Source organism: Plectropomus leopardus, chromosome 7 (assembly GCF_026936395.1).
Source record: "Plectropomus leopardus strain MGB_pleo_1.0 chromosome 7, ASM2693639v1, whole genome shotgun sequence".
Classification (NCBI taxonomy): Eukaryota; Metazoa; Chordata; class Actinopteri; order Perciformes; family Serranidae; genus Plectropomus; species Plectropomus leopardus.
Genome location: NC_142182.1, coordinates 36081193 through 36100049, shown reverse-complemented (window position 1 = coordinate 36100049; position 18857 = coordinate 36081193). Strand labels below are relative to the sequence as shown.

General features: G+C 38.7%; 1 long non-coding RNA gene across 3 annotated transcripts in view; it reads left to right on the top strand.

The window, feature by feature from the left end:
• LOC121949868 (uncharacterized) overlaps window positions 1-18857 on the top strand; it is a 69878-nt gene that overhangs the window by 35653 nt on the left and 15368 nt on the right. The window contains exon 5 of one of the 3 annotated variants that reach the window (XR_015776904.1): window positions 3242-3471. The exons of the other annotated variants lie outside the window; for them this stretch is intronic. This is a non-coding gene — a long non-coding RNA (uncharacterized LOC121949868). Of the gene's footprint in view, window positions 1-3241; window positions 3472-18857 lie in introns of those variants that run through there. 3 annotated transcript variants of the gene reach the window in all.

The window sequence follows — 18857 nt, the reverse complement described above, 5'->3', positions numbered from 1 at the left end:
AGGGCCAAAGACTTCTCTCTACCATCTTTCAGGGTCTTACTCTCATTATCCATCCGAAAATTAACCTGTCAATTTATCAATCAACACCATCTTGAGTTTTCTGCCTCCTGTTTGGCGACTAGCATTGCAACGACGCCGACGCACTGATAACCAGGAGGTATGTGTTTGTTAGTGTAGTGAATGAGTGCATTATCACTTAAATGACTGCTATGAATCACAATTGCTGCCAGGCGGTTGATAAGAGGTAAATACACAAGCAATTTGATTTGAAAGTATATATCTGTTTATGTATTCTTTTATGTGTCAAGAAAAATAAGGTCAGGGCCAGGCGGACAGTATTTCGGCTTTGTTGCACAGCGTTTTCTTTAAGTCCCATACAGTGTGAGGGCAGGCTGTTTTATGAAGGCTGAATTCTCCAGTTTACAACCATTGCCACTGGAAAGAAAGAAGTTTAAACAAGCTTGCATTCAATTTTTAATTTAAGAATTATAAATGTGCACAGTTTGTTTAAGCAGGGAAATGATTTTATACCTACAAGAAAAACTTGAAGCAATACAAAATTAAAATCTAATCAGAACATCTTAACCAATGATAGTACGCTGAAAAGAAACATTATAATTACTATTACTGTTATTATTAGTTGGTTTTGTTATCATTAACATAATAGTAACCATACTGCTACTACTACTAATAACAATAATAATAATAATAATAATAATAATAATAATAATAGATGCCACTAGGTTATCTAAACCACTAACATTTCTATAATAAATATATTATTATTATTATTATTATTATTATTATTTACAGTGAAAAATTATAAATGAATGTTGCTTTAATTAATTTAATGAACAGAATCAATACAAACAGTGTCCTTATAATTATGGCCACTTTGATCTTCATTCACCATTTGAAAAACAGAGCACTGTTAGATTTTTTTCTATTTTAAATGTTCAGTCCAAATTTTATTGATAATTTACAAAAAAATAATATTAATAATGTCTTGATAATTTTAAGAAACAATTCAGAATAGCAAGTGTAAATATCAATAATATAGTTTAAATGTGTTTCAAGGACATTGCACACATTGCCTAATTCTTCTCTATTGACTTTGGAGTTAATGTTACATCTGCTCTTAGAAATATCTAAAAGGGAGGTGGATTGAAATATGTGTTTGCATGCTCAGCATGCTACAGAGTTATAATAAGCGCTGGGACATGTCTTTATCTCTAAATGGGTTATAATGTGATATGCTAAACTAGACCCTCAAAAATCCCTACCAAGTGCAACCCCGGGTGGGGGACCTCAATTGCTTCAGTTCATTCTTCTTTTTCCCTGGTATTTTCTTCTTCTCTGTTCAGGTTATTAGCCGCTACATGACTGGATCGCCCGAAAATGCAAGGACGCGAACAGAACCAGATAGGGGTTGTGAATAGCGGGAGGGACTTTCCTTTTTCCAATTGTTGTTATTTGCAAATGGCCTCATTGTGTGGAGGTGTCGGAGAGGAGGGGGCGCTAGTGAGGGAAAAATGGCGGAGAGTATTTTAAAATGCTGACAAAAAGACGGGAGAAAAAGGAACACAACATCTGGTAATTTGTTTCAGCAAGCTTAGCCTAATGATGTAAGCACATTACTTTCCAACAGAGTGGGAGTGGGGCAGTCAGGGCTTTTTTTTTTTTTCTTTTTTTGTGCCCCTTATGGATCTCCCCCATTGAAGACTGAGACAGAAGCCACTGCCATATACACCATATTAGTGACTCTGTGTCTGCTCTTTCATGCCATTTGATAATTCACATGCTCAAGAAGTGGATTTTTGAGCAGATCAGAAAATTGCCTGCTTATTTTGCAGGCTATTTTAGCGCCTTAAAAGGGGAACCTCCCCGGCTATCTGAGGTGGGATGTAAGCCACTCGATGCTGCGGGTGCCCCTGGCCCGATTTGCTCTCTCTCTCCTCAGAGAGCAGAGATCAGTGGTATGCCCAGATTGAAAGGGAGGGCAGGAACCCGGCGTGATGAAGGACACTGGCTCCCTGTCAATGTGTGGAGGAGACTGGAGGATGAAACACACCATTAAGACCAATTTAGAGTGTTGCTCTAAATTTCAGCAGGACTGATCGATCCTGACAGGAGGGCATCGTACCGCCTGCCAGATCACTTAAACCACTGCCCCTTGTCTCACGTTACTTAATGTCATGTCATTGGCTATCATTCCCAGTCGAACAACGATCTGCTGGATTTCGTTTCAATTACGACTTGTAGGATTACCTTTTACTTTTTTACACATCAGTAATCAATGAGGATTTTGATAATAATGTCATAAATGCAGTCTCAGTATTGCATTCTGTCCCTTTTTTTCTCTGTTCTTAATCCAAAGTGAAATCCTCTGAGACTGGTTGTCCCGTTGGTTTATTGATTTTTTTTTTTTTTCTCAGTTGCTCTGTGAATGTTGGATGAAACTTGAGAGCCAAGGTACAGAAAAGACACTATACCTTACTCAAGGGCTTAAAAATCATACAGGTATTCACATCCTAATAATAACAGACACTAATAATTTAACTAATAATACTAATTATTTGCAGAACTCTTTAAAGGGAGCTCAAAGTGCTTCACGGCTTAAAATGAGACAGATATCCCAAAATAGGACAAAATAATAAAATTTAAAAAAGCAATTTATAAAGACTGAACAGTCTCAGTAACAAAGGAAGGATAAATTCTATTAGGATTAATGTCGAAACATGAAACAACATAATTAGCAAAGTTAGATAAGCATAAATAATCCTGGAAAAATAAGCATTAATTTCAGTTTTTAAGCACATTTTTAAGAAAATGCATGCTGTCTAGATTGTGTAGGTTATGATAGCTGTGTATTATTATTGCAGTGCTACTATCTGCAGGCACTGTGCTGACATTTTATATGCCATCTATTTATTAGTTGGGATGTTCATTGAGGCAGCTCGGGTTAAGTATCGTGCTCAGTGTCTGACTGGAGATATTGAACCTGCAGCCCTCTTGTACCAAGTTCAGTTCCCTAACCACAACCAGTTTGCCCCTTTGAAGGATGAGGTCTCAGGAAGAGTGCTGCTATGTATACCACACAGACAGTGATCTATTCCGTGTCTGATATCATGTTGCTCCATGTCACTGACTGATGTTACCTGCATCCCCCCGTGATGATTAGATCCATGACTGCGCCTACAGTTCCCTCATAAAAACACTTCCTTTTCTTTTAACCCACAAGATGCTGAGTCCCCTACCGGAGAGAAAAGAGCCTGCCAGTGAAAGAGCGAAGGAGAAAAAGAATAAGTGAAGTTATTTTCAAGGATGATATTGCTTCATTGTGCGCTGTCATTCCATCCTTGACAAATGTTCCTCATCTCAGTTGGTGACATGCTCCACTGTATAAATGGGTTATGAGCTGGAATATAAGCTATGTAAGTCACAATGCTTCGAGACATCTGCTAAGCACATTCATATGTAATGGAACATAATGTAATAAAAATAATGGAGGCAACATAGAAGATTTATCTCCCATTATAAGCATCCTTGCTCTGCGTTATTGCAACCTTCCACCTGCGCCCTGAAAACACAAGGATTTTTTGAAAATGGAGAGCTTTTCTTCGCTGCAAAATTCTCACTCACACCTGTCAAGGATCTGCATACTTTATGCCCTTTAAAAACATTTAAAATTATGTCCTGAGGGATTAAATTAGGAAAATGACGATACAAAAACATAAAGTACAAATGCTGGGGGAATATTGGATCAAATTTGAAACAGTATAAGTCATTAAAAATGAGCAAATTTGTGCCACAATAAATATTTTTAGAATCTCAACAACACTTGAATCAATTAAAACACACAAAAAATAATTTAAAAATAGATAAAGAAAAATAATGAAAATAATGAAGTGTTTTAAGTGTACAAATATTTCAGATGTTGAGTCTGAAATTTGGTCTACGAAGAGGAGAGTGAACTCACAGCCTGTTGTACCTTTAATGATTTGCCTGGTGCGTATCTTCAGGGGCTGTCTGTGCCACCAGCTGAGGCGTTAATACAAATATAGCAGATAATTTGTCAACTAACCTGTTTTTTTAAGTGGATTTCTCCAAAAGTGTGACAGGCAGGTGGGGAAACATGGCACTAGTAATTAGGTATTTGCTGTTATTGAACCATCCTGAGAATTCATTTTTTATCTTTTTTTTAAATATGACACAACTTTTAAAAATTGGAGGATTCTGATATTGGTTCATTTAATTACTTATCAATCTATCCATCTATCTATCAATCTATCCATCTATCTACCTATTTATCTATCTATCTATCTATCTATTTGTCTATCTGTCTATCTATCTATTCAGCCATCTGATTTTTACAATCACTATGAAATGAAGACAAGTCATTCTCCAAAAAGAACATCTCGTTAAATAATCTCATTAGCTTTAGCTGTTTTCTTTTAAAAAGAAATAGTAGGGCAATTGATAAAGTCTAAGCTCCACCTTCGCCGCCTCTCCATTTTGTAATCACAGGCAGTTTGGCAGCACAACGTAATTAGTTTGCACGCCAGATTTCCCATGAGTCCCAACCCAGCTCAAAGCCAATCCCTTCCTCATCAGCAGCCCAGAGACTAAACACCTACTTTATCTGGTTCCCCCAAGGCTGTCCATCCATGGGGAGTCAGGGTGCCCTCAAAAACATTGCCAATGAGGGCTCCAATGCCTCAGGCTGATATGGGTGAAACTTCAGATGGCAGATGGCACTGGGAAGGAAAAAGGACCATATCTTTGAGGTAGAACTGCCAAACAAAAGTGGAACATCGTATCCCAGAGCCTTACGTCCCAGGGCTGAGATTAAAGCATGAAATATATGTTTAGAGGAAATGTCTTCATTTCAAAAACTGTAAGCGATCAAAGTGTCTGATGTGCGGAGGCATGCTGCAGGGTGTTTTTATGTTTTCACCAGTTGACAGTAGCCGAGGAAATGTTTCACAGCTTGTTCAAATGTCATCATTGATAAACAGGACTGCTGAAGTTGAGTGTCATTTATTACAGCAGCTATCTGTTGTAGAGTAAGGCAGTGTGCAGACTGCGTGTGCTTTATATCATATGTGCATCAGTATCGCACCGTGATCTCCACATCTTTTGCCTGAGTGCTGTGTTTGAAAGAAATGGTGAAGGCCAGTCTTTTTTTTCTCTCTATCTTATCCAGTTCACTCTTTTCATTGTAAGTATTTGTAGATGTGCACACATCTGAATTACCTCTGCCAGTCAACAGCAAGAAGTGATCGGGCAGTTTTTAATACCACTAGGCCCATCTGGGAGAAGGACCCTTTTCATTCGACATACTTGGCTGCTTGTCGCCTCACCATAATGGGCATGTTGAACGAGCTCTGAAGCAATAGCCAATTAAATGCCTTGAAGGGGATGCCTCGAGGCCCTGCATGAAAGGCTTCAGGTGTGAAATGCTTGTTTTTCAAGAGTGCTGCAAATGTTGGCTGCTTTCAAGTTTGCTATTGCCCTGCTGGCTTCCCCTTCCAGCCCACCCCAGCAGCCCTTCTCATGTGGAGGAGGGTAGAGGCTAGAGGTGATGGGCAAGAGAAGACCACTTAAGTACAATTTTCTATTCAGTGTTCCAAACTTGTGCACTCTCATGTTTTTCACTGCTGCCTCGTAACAGCGAACAGAGTTTCAGATGATGCAGACAATAGCTTTTTAGCGCACAATAGAGAGAAGAGGAGAAGCTGAAGGGCAGACAGGGGGGAAATATGGATGAGACAGAAAGTCTGCGCGTGAATCCAAACCAGCGGCTGTGGTGGCTGGGTGATGGCGGGGGTTGGCTGGGAGGGGGCTTAAAAGGAGATGGATTGTTTGCTAATTGTGGTCATTTCTGACCAGAACATGACAGGTTCAATGGCTACTTTATTGCGTTATTGAATACAACAGAAACTTGAAATGCAATTGTGGGAGACGCTTCTGTTTTAGAAATTTGTTTGCAGCCCCTCTTCTTCCCCAGGAGGGAAGAATGTTCATTCATAGTTCAAGTGTAAGAACAGGCTGCTGGTCTCTGTGCAGTAAAACATTTATGTCTGAAGTGTTGCATCCAGCTTGGATTCAAGTATTTATCCATACTGCTACATTTCTACTCTTAATTCTTAAAACACACAAGCAGAGAAACAGTCTTAGATCATTGAGGAGTAACATTAAAAGACGCCTGCAGGGCCTAAGAGGGAATAAATCCAGGGGATATTAATCTTATTAGGATCATACATCACACTGGTGTCAGGTGAGAAGACAAATGAATGGGCGCCTGTTTATCTGAGCTAAGCTATGTGGTTTACCTAGCCATCGCTCAGGGCACATATTGCCACTAATAAATTGGTTAAGTCTGAGCAGAGTGATTGTAATGAAGTTAAGGGACTGGCTCGTCTGAGCTCTCGCCACTACAGCCAGCCACTCTCGCATCCCCCTTTTTATCTGTCCAGATTGGGAGAGCCCTCTTGATAAGATGAAGAGAGGAGAAATCAAAATAAATGGAGTCCATTAAAAGCAGCAATGCATCAACTGCTTGATAAAGTGATTAATAAACAGGCTGGGATTGTGATTGATTAAAGCATTTAATCAAACTGTTAAAAAGCCCTATTGGCAATGGTGCATAAATGCCCTGCATGGTTTAAATGTATAAAATGCTACATAACCATTGTTTTTTTCTCTCTCTCACTCTTTAAAATTACAAATCGACCCACAAATGACACATTCCAAATTGTGTGTTGTAGGTTAAAAATGTGGTGCTCTCTCTCTTTTTTTTTGAAAATATTTAATAGTAAGTGTGCCCTGATACATTGTGGCTCTCTCAAATCTTGGCACATTTCTTTCCCATTTGAACAAAAGAGCAGTGATTGACTTAAGTGGTAACATGGACTCATTAAAGATGTTTTAAATATGCCCGAATACACTTGCATTAGGCTTCCAAACACTTAGTAATCAATGACTAAAATCACTTGCAGATTCTGAGGTGGTGGATGAGTGGGCAGTGACAGGCTGGTAACAACGTTTCTGAGACTTAAATGTCATTCAAATTCGCTAATGCAAAGCGAAATATGTGGAGCAGATTGACACATCGAGCTTGGTAAAGTTCAGCCTTGATGTATAGCACATTAAGATAGGAAATTACAGATGTTGTAATTATCAGCACTGAGTGACCTCATGTGCAAAAGGCTGTTGGGTTAAAGTACTTGTACTTTGCTTTTAAGATGTGTAGCACAAGAAAAGATTGGCATCTATCTGCAAATGGCATGCTTTTATTGAAATGAATGGGGCGAATAGGAGGGATAGTAATGTTAAGAATAATTTCCACAGTCAGGAGAGATGCATGATGAGCTGCAGAGTTAGGAAGAGGGTGCGTTTATACTGCAAGGTATTTTCATAGTTAGAAACAATCAGCTCACATTTACTACAAGAATTTGTATCAGTGCACTGTTTCTGACCAAAGTCTGCTTTGAAAATGAGATGTATTGTATAACTATTTGCTTGTTTTCTAGACCTCAAACCCTAATGTGCTGTGCCTCATATGTGAGGACTGTCCGAGTTATTTTCCATTAATGGCCTACAATTATATCAACAGTGTGAAAATACCGGAGTTAGCTACAGGAGACTGTTGCAAGATGCACACACAATCTCATAGCAGTGAATCCACCTTACATCTGCCAGATGTAACTGACCATATCATGTCACTGTACAGGAAGCAGCAGAGGTGGAAAGTAACTAAATACACTTATATATTCTAAGTAGGTGTGGGAATCACCAGAGACACCAGAAAATGATGTTATCACGATTTTTAAGTCACGATTCAATATTATTGCAATTTTAAGGTTTTTTTTTTTTTTTTAGATAAGCTGAGTATTGGGACATATATTACAATATATTAAGATGTTTTACCCATTTTGAACTTCAAATAATGTTCCCAAAGGAAAATCTTGTCACAATTGTTTTATCTAATTAAATCAAGTTTTCAGTCTGTTGAGTGCATTGTTATCTTAATGTATTTATTTATTTGTTTATTTTGTAGAAAATTGTGTCCACACGACTCGTTTTATTATCTTAGCACCTAGGTCTTCAATTAGGCATCCATGACCTCTACGGGGTTCTCATAATTTACTGCAGGGTGGCCGACAAATATTGTTTCATAATTAATTTTTTTCCAAAATGTAACATATGTCTGAAAATACACATGAATATGAATCCAACATATTATTATCAAACTTCATTTAACCTAGTCATTAAAAAAATTACATTACACAACATTAATGATAAGCTTACCTTTACCCATTAATCTTTGTGCAATCATGTGAGCTAGCTAGTGTTAAATCACTGTGCAGCATTTCTACCTTAACAATGAGGTGAACAAGTAAGCTAACAGTTTTATCCAGTACATACAGTAGTAGAGGGCCTCTGCTCCGTCTCTCTTTCGGCTTATGGCTCCTGAGCCTGAGAAATGTAGTTGGTTATCAAAAATGTAACTTGTATTTCCAGTTAATACAAAAAATGATAATATATAAACTTGGTGCCCATGTATCAATACAGTTTTGCCTCACAAAATATTCCAATACTATTTTGTTTGGATTCCCCACACCTAATTGTGTTAGTAAGTTTTGAGGTACTTGAATGTTTGCATTTTATGCTACACTTCAACCCTACTGCATTTCAGAGGGATATATTGTACTTGATTAATTGTGATTGTGATTGTAATTTTTTTATTTTAAAATATTGAATGAGGTTTCAAATATTGTGTTTTGCTTGTGAGGTATTAAGTATTTAATTTAAGCATTGACTTAGTGCTTAAACTTTGATGCATCAAGACTAATAATCTAATAGTTTATTATTTCAAAGTAAAACACAGGACCCGTTGTGCCTCCACAAAGAGCACTTGTATTTTTAATAGCTGAAGTGTGGACTTCAACAGTGTGGTTTAAGAGAAGGATCCAAACACTTCTCCACTGATGCAAGTGCACCAAATTCTCTTTTTCAGTACTGTACAGCACCGAGCCAACAATTTCACTGAAGCAAGAAAAGTGCCAGTTCTGCCAGTGGGTATTTGGAAGTCCAATGACTGCCACAGTAAAACCACCATTGTTGAACCTGCATTCCCATATCAGTGTCAACCTCAAGCATTTCTAAAAAGGCGCATGCCAGACATGCAAGTGCCCACAATGCAATGTTTCATGCAAATTATTGCATTTTTCTTCCTCCTTTGTCTCTAAAATGGCGAGACACATTAGTAATTGACTTTAATTTGTGTTTTTATGGTCGTAATCATTTGACACTTAGTCGGAATTAACAGATACAGTGCATGCTATTTAATCTGAAGTCTCCTACAAATGAATAGAAGTCAAATGAATGACACATGAATGACTTGTTAATTATGCAAATGGAGTGCTGCAGGAACCTGGTAAGTTGCGGGAACTCTGTCATCTAAAAGGGTATGGTGAGTGTGATAATGTAGCGGCTTGGCACGGCTCTCTTGATGTAATGACAGGTCAATTTGACTGGCTTTATGCTCTGCACCCTGGTTCCTTTCTCTGGCTCTGGTGTGGCTGCCCCAGCCTCCTCCCCCACCCCCTCCTCTCTCGTGTCCCTTGGACTTTGATTTCTCCTTTGTTCTATTGGCTCCTCTACTGACACTTCCCAAGAATACGAGATGCCACACAACCATGGCCCTTTCACACCACACCGATGACCTCTGTCTCTTCCATGCACAACCTCTCACCTAGAAGCTGACAGCTTGATTAATTGAAGAATGTTATGATTTATGAGTATCTTCTCAGCATGATTAACAAGGCAACAGGTGGCACAACCAAACAGTCAGCAAGAACATTTCTTAGAGCGGAGAAAACAATGGAGGATTATTTTTAGAGACCGTGTTTTGTCCAACAGTGACTGTCAATTTGGTTAAGCCATATATCATTTTGACTTTTTTGTCCACCGCTGCAGTTAGGATATCTTCACAGAGAGGTTTCTTTTTTGTCCAACTTGTCAGCCCAGTTAGACGCACAGGAATATGTCACATCCCAACAATGTGCTGAAGTAAAAAGCCAATCCAGTGTTGTGATTATCGACTCACCACATATTCAGTCCAAGTTCTGCCTTTTTCTACAGGAGGGAGAGCCCAAAAACCCAGCCAAAGAGAGTGGTTTGTGTTCCTTTAATTCAATGAAGTCAAGTTGAGGTCTGTACTGTATCTTTGAATGGCTCTTACTGCATGTGATTACTGATGACAGTGTGTTAATGCTTGACTCCGCACAGGAACGAGTGTCATTGGGAGAGCAGCACGTAAGAGGAAACAGTGTCAGTGGTGACACAAGGCCACGTCCAATTGTCTACCCAAAGCTTTGCGAGTTAACTCACCTGACAGCTTCCTAGATAAGTCTGTCTTGTAGTCGAGACACTTAACTGCGTAATGGAAGCTGGTGGTCCAACTCAGGTGACAAGGAGATGGCGGTGTTGAAGAGGTCATATGAGACCTTCTCATCGACTAAGTCAGTCACAGAGGGACTGTAGAGTGGGCTAGCAGTCTCTTGACACAGTGTCAGCAGCAGACTGTCCAGCTGAGTGAAAGCGCACGGTAAGATGTGGCCTTTTTCTTTTGACATGGATTTGTTCTGACCTTAGCTTTGGGCTGTGACAACTGATGGATGATTGATGGTGCTGTTTCAGCAGTGTCAGTGGAGAAAGCGAGGCAACCTCAGAGAAAGCATCTCTCTGACCCGCGGTGACCTGACTCTAACTTGTGTTGGACAACAAAAGATGTTCAGCTACAGCTTGTGTATGTCATCATTCCCTTGCCTGATTATTGTCGAAAAACTGGGTTTTTTTTTTAGATTTGTTTGGACATTTTCAGATAGAGTTTAGTCTTTGCAGTCTTTGATGACTTTTGCTGCATTCATGTTATGTCGGCAAGTAGGAGTTTTCAAGTTGGGAAGTCGTTCTTCCGACTTTGTTGTGTTCATGAGCTTTAAGGTCATAAAGTGGGAACAACATGGAAGCTTGAAAGAAGATGGGTTGCGTTTTAATGCTAAAAGCGTTTATACAAGAGGTTTATAGCTGTTTCAAGTTTATTTATATTTTTAGATATTTTATTTTCATTTTCATTATATTTTTATATTTAATCTAGGTCACTCATGGACAGCAGTTAACATTAATGCCACATTACAATTTACATGTGATCAAAAATTGATATATAAAATTTGAATTAATCAAAAAGTTATAACTCATGTCATAAAATAAGGTTGTTATCAGTGTTAGTATACCTCGCCTGGCATGCTGAATAGTTAAAAGTTTGCTTGCTTGCTACAGCTAATAGATGCAGATACTAAAATGTGCAACTACTAAAAGAGAGTGCTAGCTACTTGGTTTAGTGGTTTAGTTTTAAAGTAAGTTTAGTTTAGTTTAGTAAGGTTTTATCAAAATGTGTGTGTTTTGGAGGTACAGAGCATATGACTGGATGAACCAAAAGTGATATTTTATATAGTTTTGCTGTTGTTGAACTTAGTCCCCAATCAATCAAGAAATCAATATGATCACTGTTTCCCATGAAGGCATCTGAGAAAAATGAAGTTTCCATAAATGCAAGGTGAAACGGCATAAGAAAAAGAGAGAGATGAGACTGGTAGCTGCTCTGTAGGATATGATCAAATGTACGTCAAAAACTTGTGTCGGATGCTCATGGAAAACTGCAACCAACAGGAAAAACAGGAAGGAGAACCAGGCACTCACAGAAATGTGAAAAACAGAAAAACGAGGTGGAATTACATAAAAAGCCTTTATTATAGAGGAAAAATCATTAAAAAAGGCAACATGTTTTGACCACTACCAGTCTTCGTCAGGGATTTTGGGCGAAGTATTCCCTTAAAACCCTGTTCATTGCTGTTCAGCTCACCAACAATTCTAGTGAAAGTCATACCAGTTTTTACACTTTAATGCCACTAAAACACCTGCACCATGTGAAGCTGCAGCGACTGGAAGCTACCAGGCAATGAAATGTTGGAGAGCTGTGTTTACAAAGAATTGCCATCAATGAAAAATTAATTATCTGAGAGTCAGCAAAGGTTAATTTTGGTCGGAAACCTTTCGATCCAGAGGAGCTGACCCCTTCAGTGCTGGTCTGCACACTTGTGCCTGGCTGAGGTGACACATGCGGTGACCTCTGACACGGCCAGTGACAGCAGAGTAAACTGGGCCGTGCTCCCCTGCCTCGCCGTGCCTGGAGACCTTAGAGGGCTCCCGGCTGAGAGGAGCAGGTTAAAGCACAGCGCTGCTCCCATGTCACCAGCCCGGCCCGTGATCAGTAGCTCCTGTCCTCGACAAACACTCCCCAGTCCTGCCACCCACCTCTGTTGTCTCCTAGAGACAGTGCTGCCCACCGCTGGTTGCCCCATATGTTTGGGCTGCACACAAGGTGGTTTCTCGGATACTGTGGTTGCTAATTATAAATTTAATTTGCATTTTAATTAGAATGGTGGAAAATTAAAGCCTGCCAGCTGGAGAATTTCAAAACGCTTTCCCTCCCTCCTTTTTCCTCACTCCCTCTCCTCTCCTAGTTTAGACTGAGCGTGACTCCGTCCTGTGTTCATTTGTGCGAGCACAGCAGTGGCACCCTCTCAGTGTGGGACAGTGTCTCTGTGGCATCCCCTCTGAGTTATTCCTCCTTTAGTGTTTGCTTTATATGTATGGTGAAAACACGCACATGTTCACCAACCACATCTCTCCTAATGCAATAATTCATGGCTCATTTGACACTTCACATAATGTAGTTAAGCTCATAAAACGCATTGATATTTTATGGGAATTCTAATAAGTCCACGCCTGTCTTCTTCTTCTTCTGTGGTTTGATTAGTAAAACAAGTCCCAAATCCCTGTCATGGTGCTCAGTTGACGCACTTTACGCATGCTGGGAAGTAAGCGATCTGCATGTGTGGGCTGGTAATATCATTCAGTTTTGGTTATTATTTTCCAATCTCCATAAATCGTCCTGTTCCCTGTGTTGTTCCCCCATGGTCATTCTCATTCCCTCTCTCACCTCCCACGGGCGTCCTTGCTCAATAATTGTCATTAATTGATTGACAGCTCTGATAGACCCAACTAACCCCAGTTCTGCTCTCATGTCTATGTTTTAAATGAGAGCTTGTACATCCAGTGACCTTGTCTGCCCATCAGCTGTCAGTGAGTGTGAAGCCAATCCAGAGTGCGTCTCACCTTAGCAAAGTAGACCGTCCTAAATGATTGTAATTGGTTTGTGAATCTATCCCGTATTGCGCTGCGGCATGCATGGTAAAAGCCAGTCAAAGCTTAGCCTAAACTATTTGTGTTAAATATGAATCTAAAGCATTTGTCATTATAATATCAGTGTTAATGTCATTTGCTATCACAACAGTTTGTGTTTTTATGTGCTTGAGTGAATTAACAGAAGATGTGCTTTGAATCCTGGAAACCCATCACAGCAGGCCATCCTCTCATTGTGTAATTTCTCTAAATTTATGTCAAATTATGTAAATAAAAATGCAGCTACTTTCAGCTTATAAACTGCCTGTTTTCCTTGACAGGAATTCCAAAAAATAGCAACCCGTCTTCTCGTGTGTGTTAAAGCCATCAAATTGTATATTATTACCACATTCCGGCTTATTCCCTTTAATGATTTTTCTTGAGGTATTTGGCTGTAAAAATGAAAGAGCTAATCATTTTCTAACATAAACATTAACAGTTTTCCAGTAGTCAGCTCCACCTTTTTGTGACAGCTTAGCCACTGTTAATATAGATTCTCTATTTTTTTTTCTCTCCCTCTACAATAATCCATGCATGTACTGTGTCCTAAGCACATGTAATGTCTGACATTCTTCCAGGTTGTTTTGGTTTGGGAGGCTGCCAGCTCCAGTTTTGCACCTCTTTGCAGGCCCAGTTTGATGTGGTGTGAATAACATTCAGACATACACACACGCCCTCATTAGCATTCATTCAGGGAGGCAATACAGGACACCCTCTCTGCTCTGAGGGTGGCATTTGGCAAGGGCCAAATACACCTGGCAAAAAGTCTCCATCTTACTCCCGGCACCTCATGCTCAGCGCATTTAGTTTTCCATCATGCACACAAAAACAGGCTTTGTTTTATCCAAAACATCTTTTTATAGACTACTTAACACATTTATTTCTATCATAATATAGAGAGCAACAATTGCTTTTAATACTGTCAAATTGCATCTAAACGCCACAATTCATATCAGAGTCTTTGATGTGATGCAGCAGGGAAAATTTGTGTAAAGCTGCGATTAGACTACTGATTAAATTAAGAGAATGAAAGCACAAGAGAACAGTCCATTCAGTGACCCTCAGAAGTCTGGCATGCAGCAGCTTTCCCTCTAAGGCATGGATCCATCAGCCTTAGTCTGGAGCAACAGTGGCTATGTGAAAAAGGCTTGGCAGGAGGAAGGCATGCATTCTCCAGATCTGAATCTGTGGACTGCTGTATCTGTTACTCTGTATAGCAATCCCTCTGTCTCGCAGTGGAAGACATATCCATGCTTGATTGTTGTTCAGATGTGTTGTAGGATCAATAGGCGGGTTTCTATTAACCTTCAGATTTTGCAAATTGAAATAGCAAATATAAAATCCAGCTAGCAATTTTTGGCTTTAAAAATGTTCTTAGAACAGGATATTCCAACCACTGAAAGTTTTAGTAACATTTTCAGGGGCAAGTTTTCTTAATGTTACCAGAACGTTGCCCTTAAAGTTCAGGCAGCATTCTCTGTAAACATTTAAAAATGTTTTGTTTTTAAAAAAAAAAGTTATTATATCACATTACATTAAATTTTCATCTAAAAAAAGGTCTGTAATCTCAGTCCTGAATAACATTTTCTGAATGTTGCTTTGAAAATGTTGTATCTTTGTTCTCATGTAACATCGTGGGAATGTTTTATAAAATAAAAGTCTGTGATCTGTCACCTCTCAACATCACCAAAACATCGTCAGAATGTTGCAGTTAAAATGTCACGTTAGTCAGTGTTTAACTTTAAAGACAGATTATTTGAAATGATATCCTTAAAATGTTCTTTGAACATTAGATAATGAAACATTATTACAACTTGTAGTTAATGTTAGCCAGTGTTGTATGTTGTATGTTATATGCCAAATGGAAATGCGTCAGTTTCGTTTATCTCAAAGAAGTTTTTACGCTCATGTGAGGTGGTATTTCAGGGGATTTGAAAAAGCCATATTTTGCAAAACTGCAATGGAAACACTTTTTGGCTTTTCTAGGTCACATGATGCTATGGCTGTGTGCTTGTCAGTAGGAACTGGCTCCTTCATGATGCAGCAGGAGCTAAAAGAGATGTTTTTACATCAAATAACTTCAAATTTTTGGTGGATCATCTGGGAGTTTTGAATCCAGAATTTCTCTGTGAAATCGTGGACTATCACCTCCCAGAAATCCGTTATACGTGGCTGCTTCCACATATAGTTGGTTTGCCTTTCCATTATTGCTCCATAACATACCTATCTGACCTTAGACTGTAAATAATGACGGCTAGTGTGGTGGCTGCAATAGAAATAAAGCTGCTAATGTTTTGAAGATCCATCACCAAGCTGTTTGGGATGTTATCACCAGAGGAGAAGTCACAGAACATCACTCAGTGGAAACACAGTCATCTTGCAATTGTTTTTTATCAACATTTCGCTTTATTTTTGTGCCATGGAAACCCGCCTACTGATGGTATAACTCCCTGTTGATGTTGAGGTGACTTTGCTGCCTTAAGCAACCCAGAGTAACTCTGGCATCTAAAGTTTTAGGAGAGTCAGTAAATTTTTTCAACACATAGAAATGTAGTGAATAATATTCCTTTAGCTGAAAAAAAAAGTATTGGCAGCCAGCTATTGAAGACCCCTTTTAGGTTTATCTTTGTCAATTGTCAAATATTTGAATGTATGAAGTGGTGTGATGAGGTGCAGAGACAGATATTTGAAGGGATTTTAACTCATTTGAGCAATTACATGCTTAACTGGCCCAAGATAATCTGTCATCCAAAGCTTCTGTCTCGGGCTCTCCCTCTCTCCTCCACTCTCTCATACCCTCCTACGTGGCACAAGAGAAGCTCAGAATAGTGGGATTTAGAGCACAAAAGCTTACCCTGAATGGAATGAAGGCCTCAGAGAAATTAATTGCTTCTAACAAACAGCATGACTGCTAGCATGTTTTGTGTCCCATTCTAATCAGCCTGCGGAGGTAGAGGGGTGGGCGACCGGTCTGGAAAGGGTGAACCTACAAACGAGGAGAAATAGGCTACAGGAATGTGTACTGACATTATATGAATGTTATTCAAGGATAGATAGCAGCAGAGGCTTTATGCAGTTAATTTGCGTGGGTATGTGTCCTGTAGGGCGCATAATGTTCCCAGTTGTTGCATCTGAGAGGAGCGTTAAATTTGAGATCACTAAAGCGACACAGGTGATCGCTAGAAGCTGTTGACATTGGAGACTTCAGTGAATACATACTGCTAAATAGAGGGAATGTCTATACTGCGCACCTTAAAATAGAAAAAGAATTGTACGCGGTTACATTATATGTTTGACAAGACGGGATTTTTCTTTTGCCGTAACAAGGCTTAAAGTTTCGTTTTGTTTAATGTGTTGCAACAAAAACTCTGTTTAAAGGTCAGATGTTCAAGAATCATTGCTTTGCTTTCATAAGAAAAAAGTATACGTGTCCTTTAACTAAACGCAATGTTGATATCTTTAAATCCTTATGTTGCAAAACAGACATAAACAGCCTGTAAAGGGTGTATTTCCCCATTAATTGAAAAAACAATCTGTAGCCATTAATTAACTGTGTAGATTTTGAGAGCATTCAGGGAAGCATTAGCTAAGGCAGTTGTGGGATTTACTTTTGCTAGGGTGTGTGGCATATTTGCCCCAGTTCTGTTCCCTGCTTGCTCCCACTCCCACATGTCACCATTCTGTCTACCTCCACCAGCGTGGCATCTATCATCCACCACAGACGCCGCGGCACCCCACAAAAGGAGGCTGGAGCATGCACAAAGACATTTGCATTTTTGCATCTCATTACAGTTATAATTGCATGCCAGTGTAAGCAGCTCGCTCTCCATTAGCTTGCGTAATTTTATCAGTGACGTTTGAAACGTGTGTTTAAATGTCAATTATTGACTACAAAAAAAGCAGTGACCTTCTTGGAGTCATCGCTCTCTCTTTTTCTGTCCCTCATCCCCGGTTCACTCTTCCTTTCTCTCTCTCTCTCTCTCTCTCTCTCTCTGTCCCTCTCTGTCAGTCTCTGTCCATGTTCTTATCTGTTCCTTATGTCATATTTAGGTTCGCTAACCGATATGCTACCTACATGTTGACAAACTTAGCTTATCACATTCTACAACAACAGTCAGTTAACATGCATGATGTTAATGATGGTCAAATACTCACCGTCAATAACTTTTATTAATATCTCATTAAAACAACAGCTTTAATGAAGAAAGTGTCCGAAACAATGACATCATGCAAAACATCATCACGGGTAAGTTATTAACTTATATACACTTTTTTTTAATAAATATGGCAATATTTTAGTAATATAGTGGATCTACGCACGATTGCATTGCTGTCATCCAGCCATTATTAAATAAAGATTATCACATAAAGTGATGGGTCAATAAACCTTATTTCAATTACTTTTCACATATTTTAAACTGAATATGTACAATATTTTTTGTTATGCGCCATACTGTGGTGTCATATTTGCCATCTAGCGAATTTATATGTTTATTTTCTCCATATTTTTTTTAGAATATCAAACAGCATATTGTATGGTGCTATACACAGAGCAAGCATTATTATAAGAACTTTTTATTTAAATGACAAAAAAATGTATTTCTAATAAGAAAAATCTCTACTAATAATGACAAACTTCTTGTTATAATAGAGTTTTATTGTCGTAGCAGAATAAAGAACTTTGGGTGTAAATTCATTTTAGTTAAGTAATATAAAAGACATTGTCATTTTTCTGCAGACGCTTTTGTACATGATGCATCTTTGCAGCTCTTCTAAAAAAGAATTTCTTCCCCATTAGAGGCCTTTTGGTTGTGGTATTCACAATGTTGCATTGTTACACTGGACAACATGTTCTGTCATCAGCCTAACCTTCAGCCATCAGTGTAATTTCTGAAATCCTGCTCTTTTTAACAATGGATAAAGTTTCACAAAGAAAGCATCTTATTACATTGAAAGGAAAAAAAAACAAAACGTACTTGTTAAAGTCAGCAACACTTCTTGCTTTAACGACATACTTTTGTTGTCCTAATGGGGTAACTACTCCTCATAACGAGATACTGTGAAAGTTTTTCTCACACACTGTAGACACTACAGTAAAGTTGCATTGACGTACTTTTTGTGCAGAGTGTCGTAAAATAATAATTAATTAATACATTTCTATATTTATTGCTTTAAAAGATATTATCCTTGCATACATAATGCTGCCAAAAATACAGTTTCCCAAACTTCAGTTCCATCTAAAATGTCCTAAATATATATTTTTTTCAAAAGCTTTTGAAGAACGTAATGGATTTAGTTTTGTTTCCTTCTCTTTAATCTCCTCATTATCTGAAAGGTCAGCCTTTGTTTTCACCTGAAAACTGAATAATAAATGACTAGAGGATCAACACTCTTCATTACTTCTGAATCCTTATTTGAGTCATAATTGATGAATAGAGGCATTGAATGTCTTTATATTCTCTACATGGATGATATTCCACTTATTACAGCTGCACAGTATTGCTAATATATGGAAAAGCTTTATGCACTGCAGAGTGCTGCAGCAG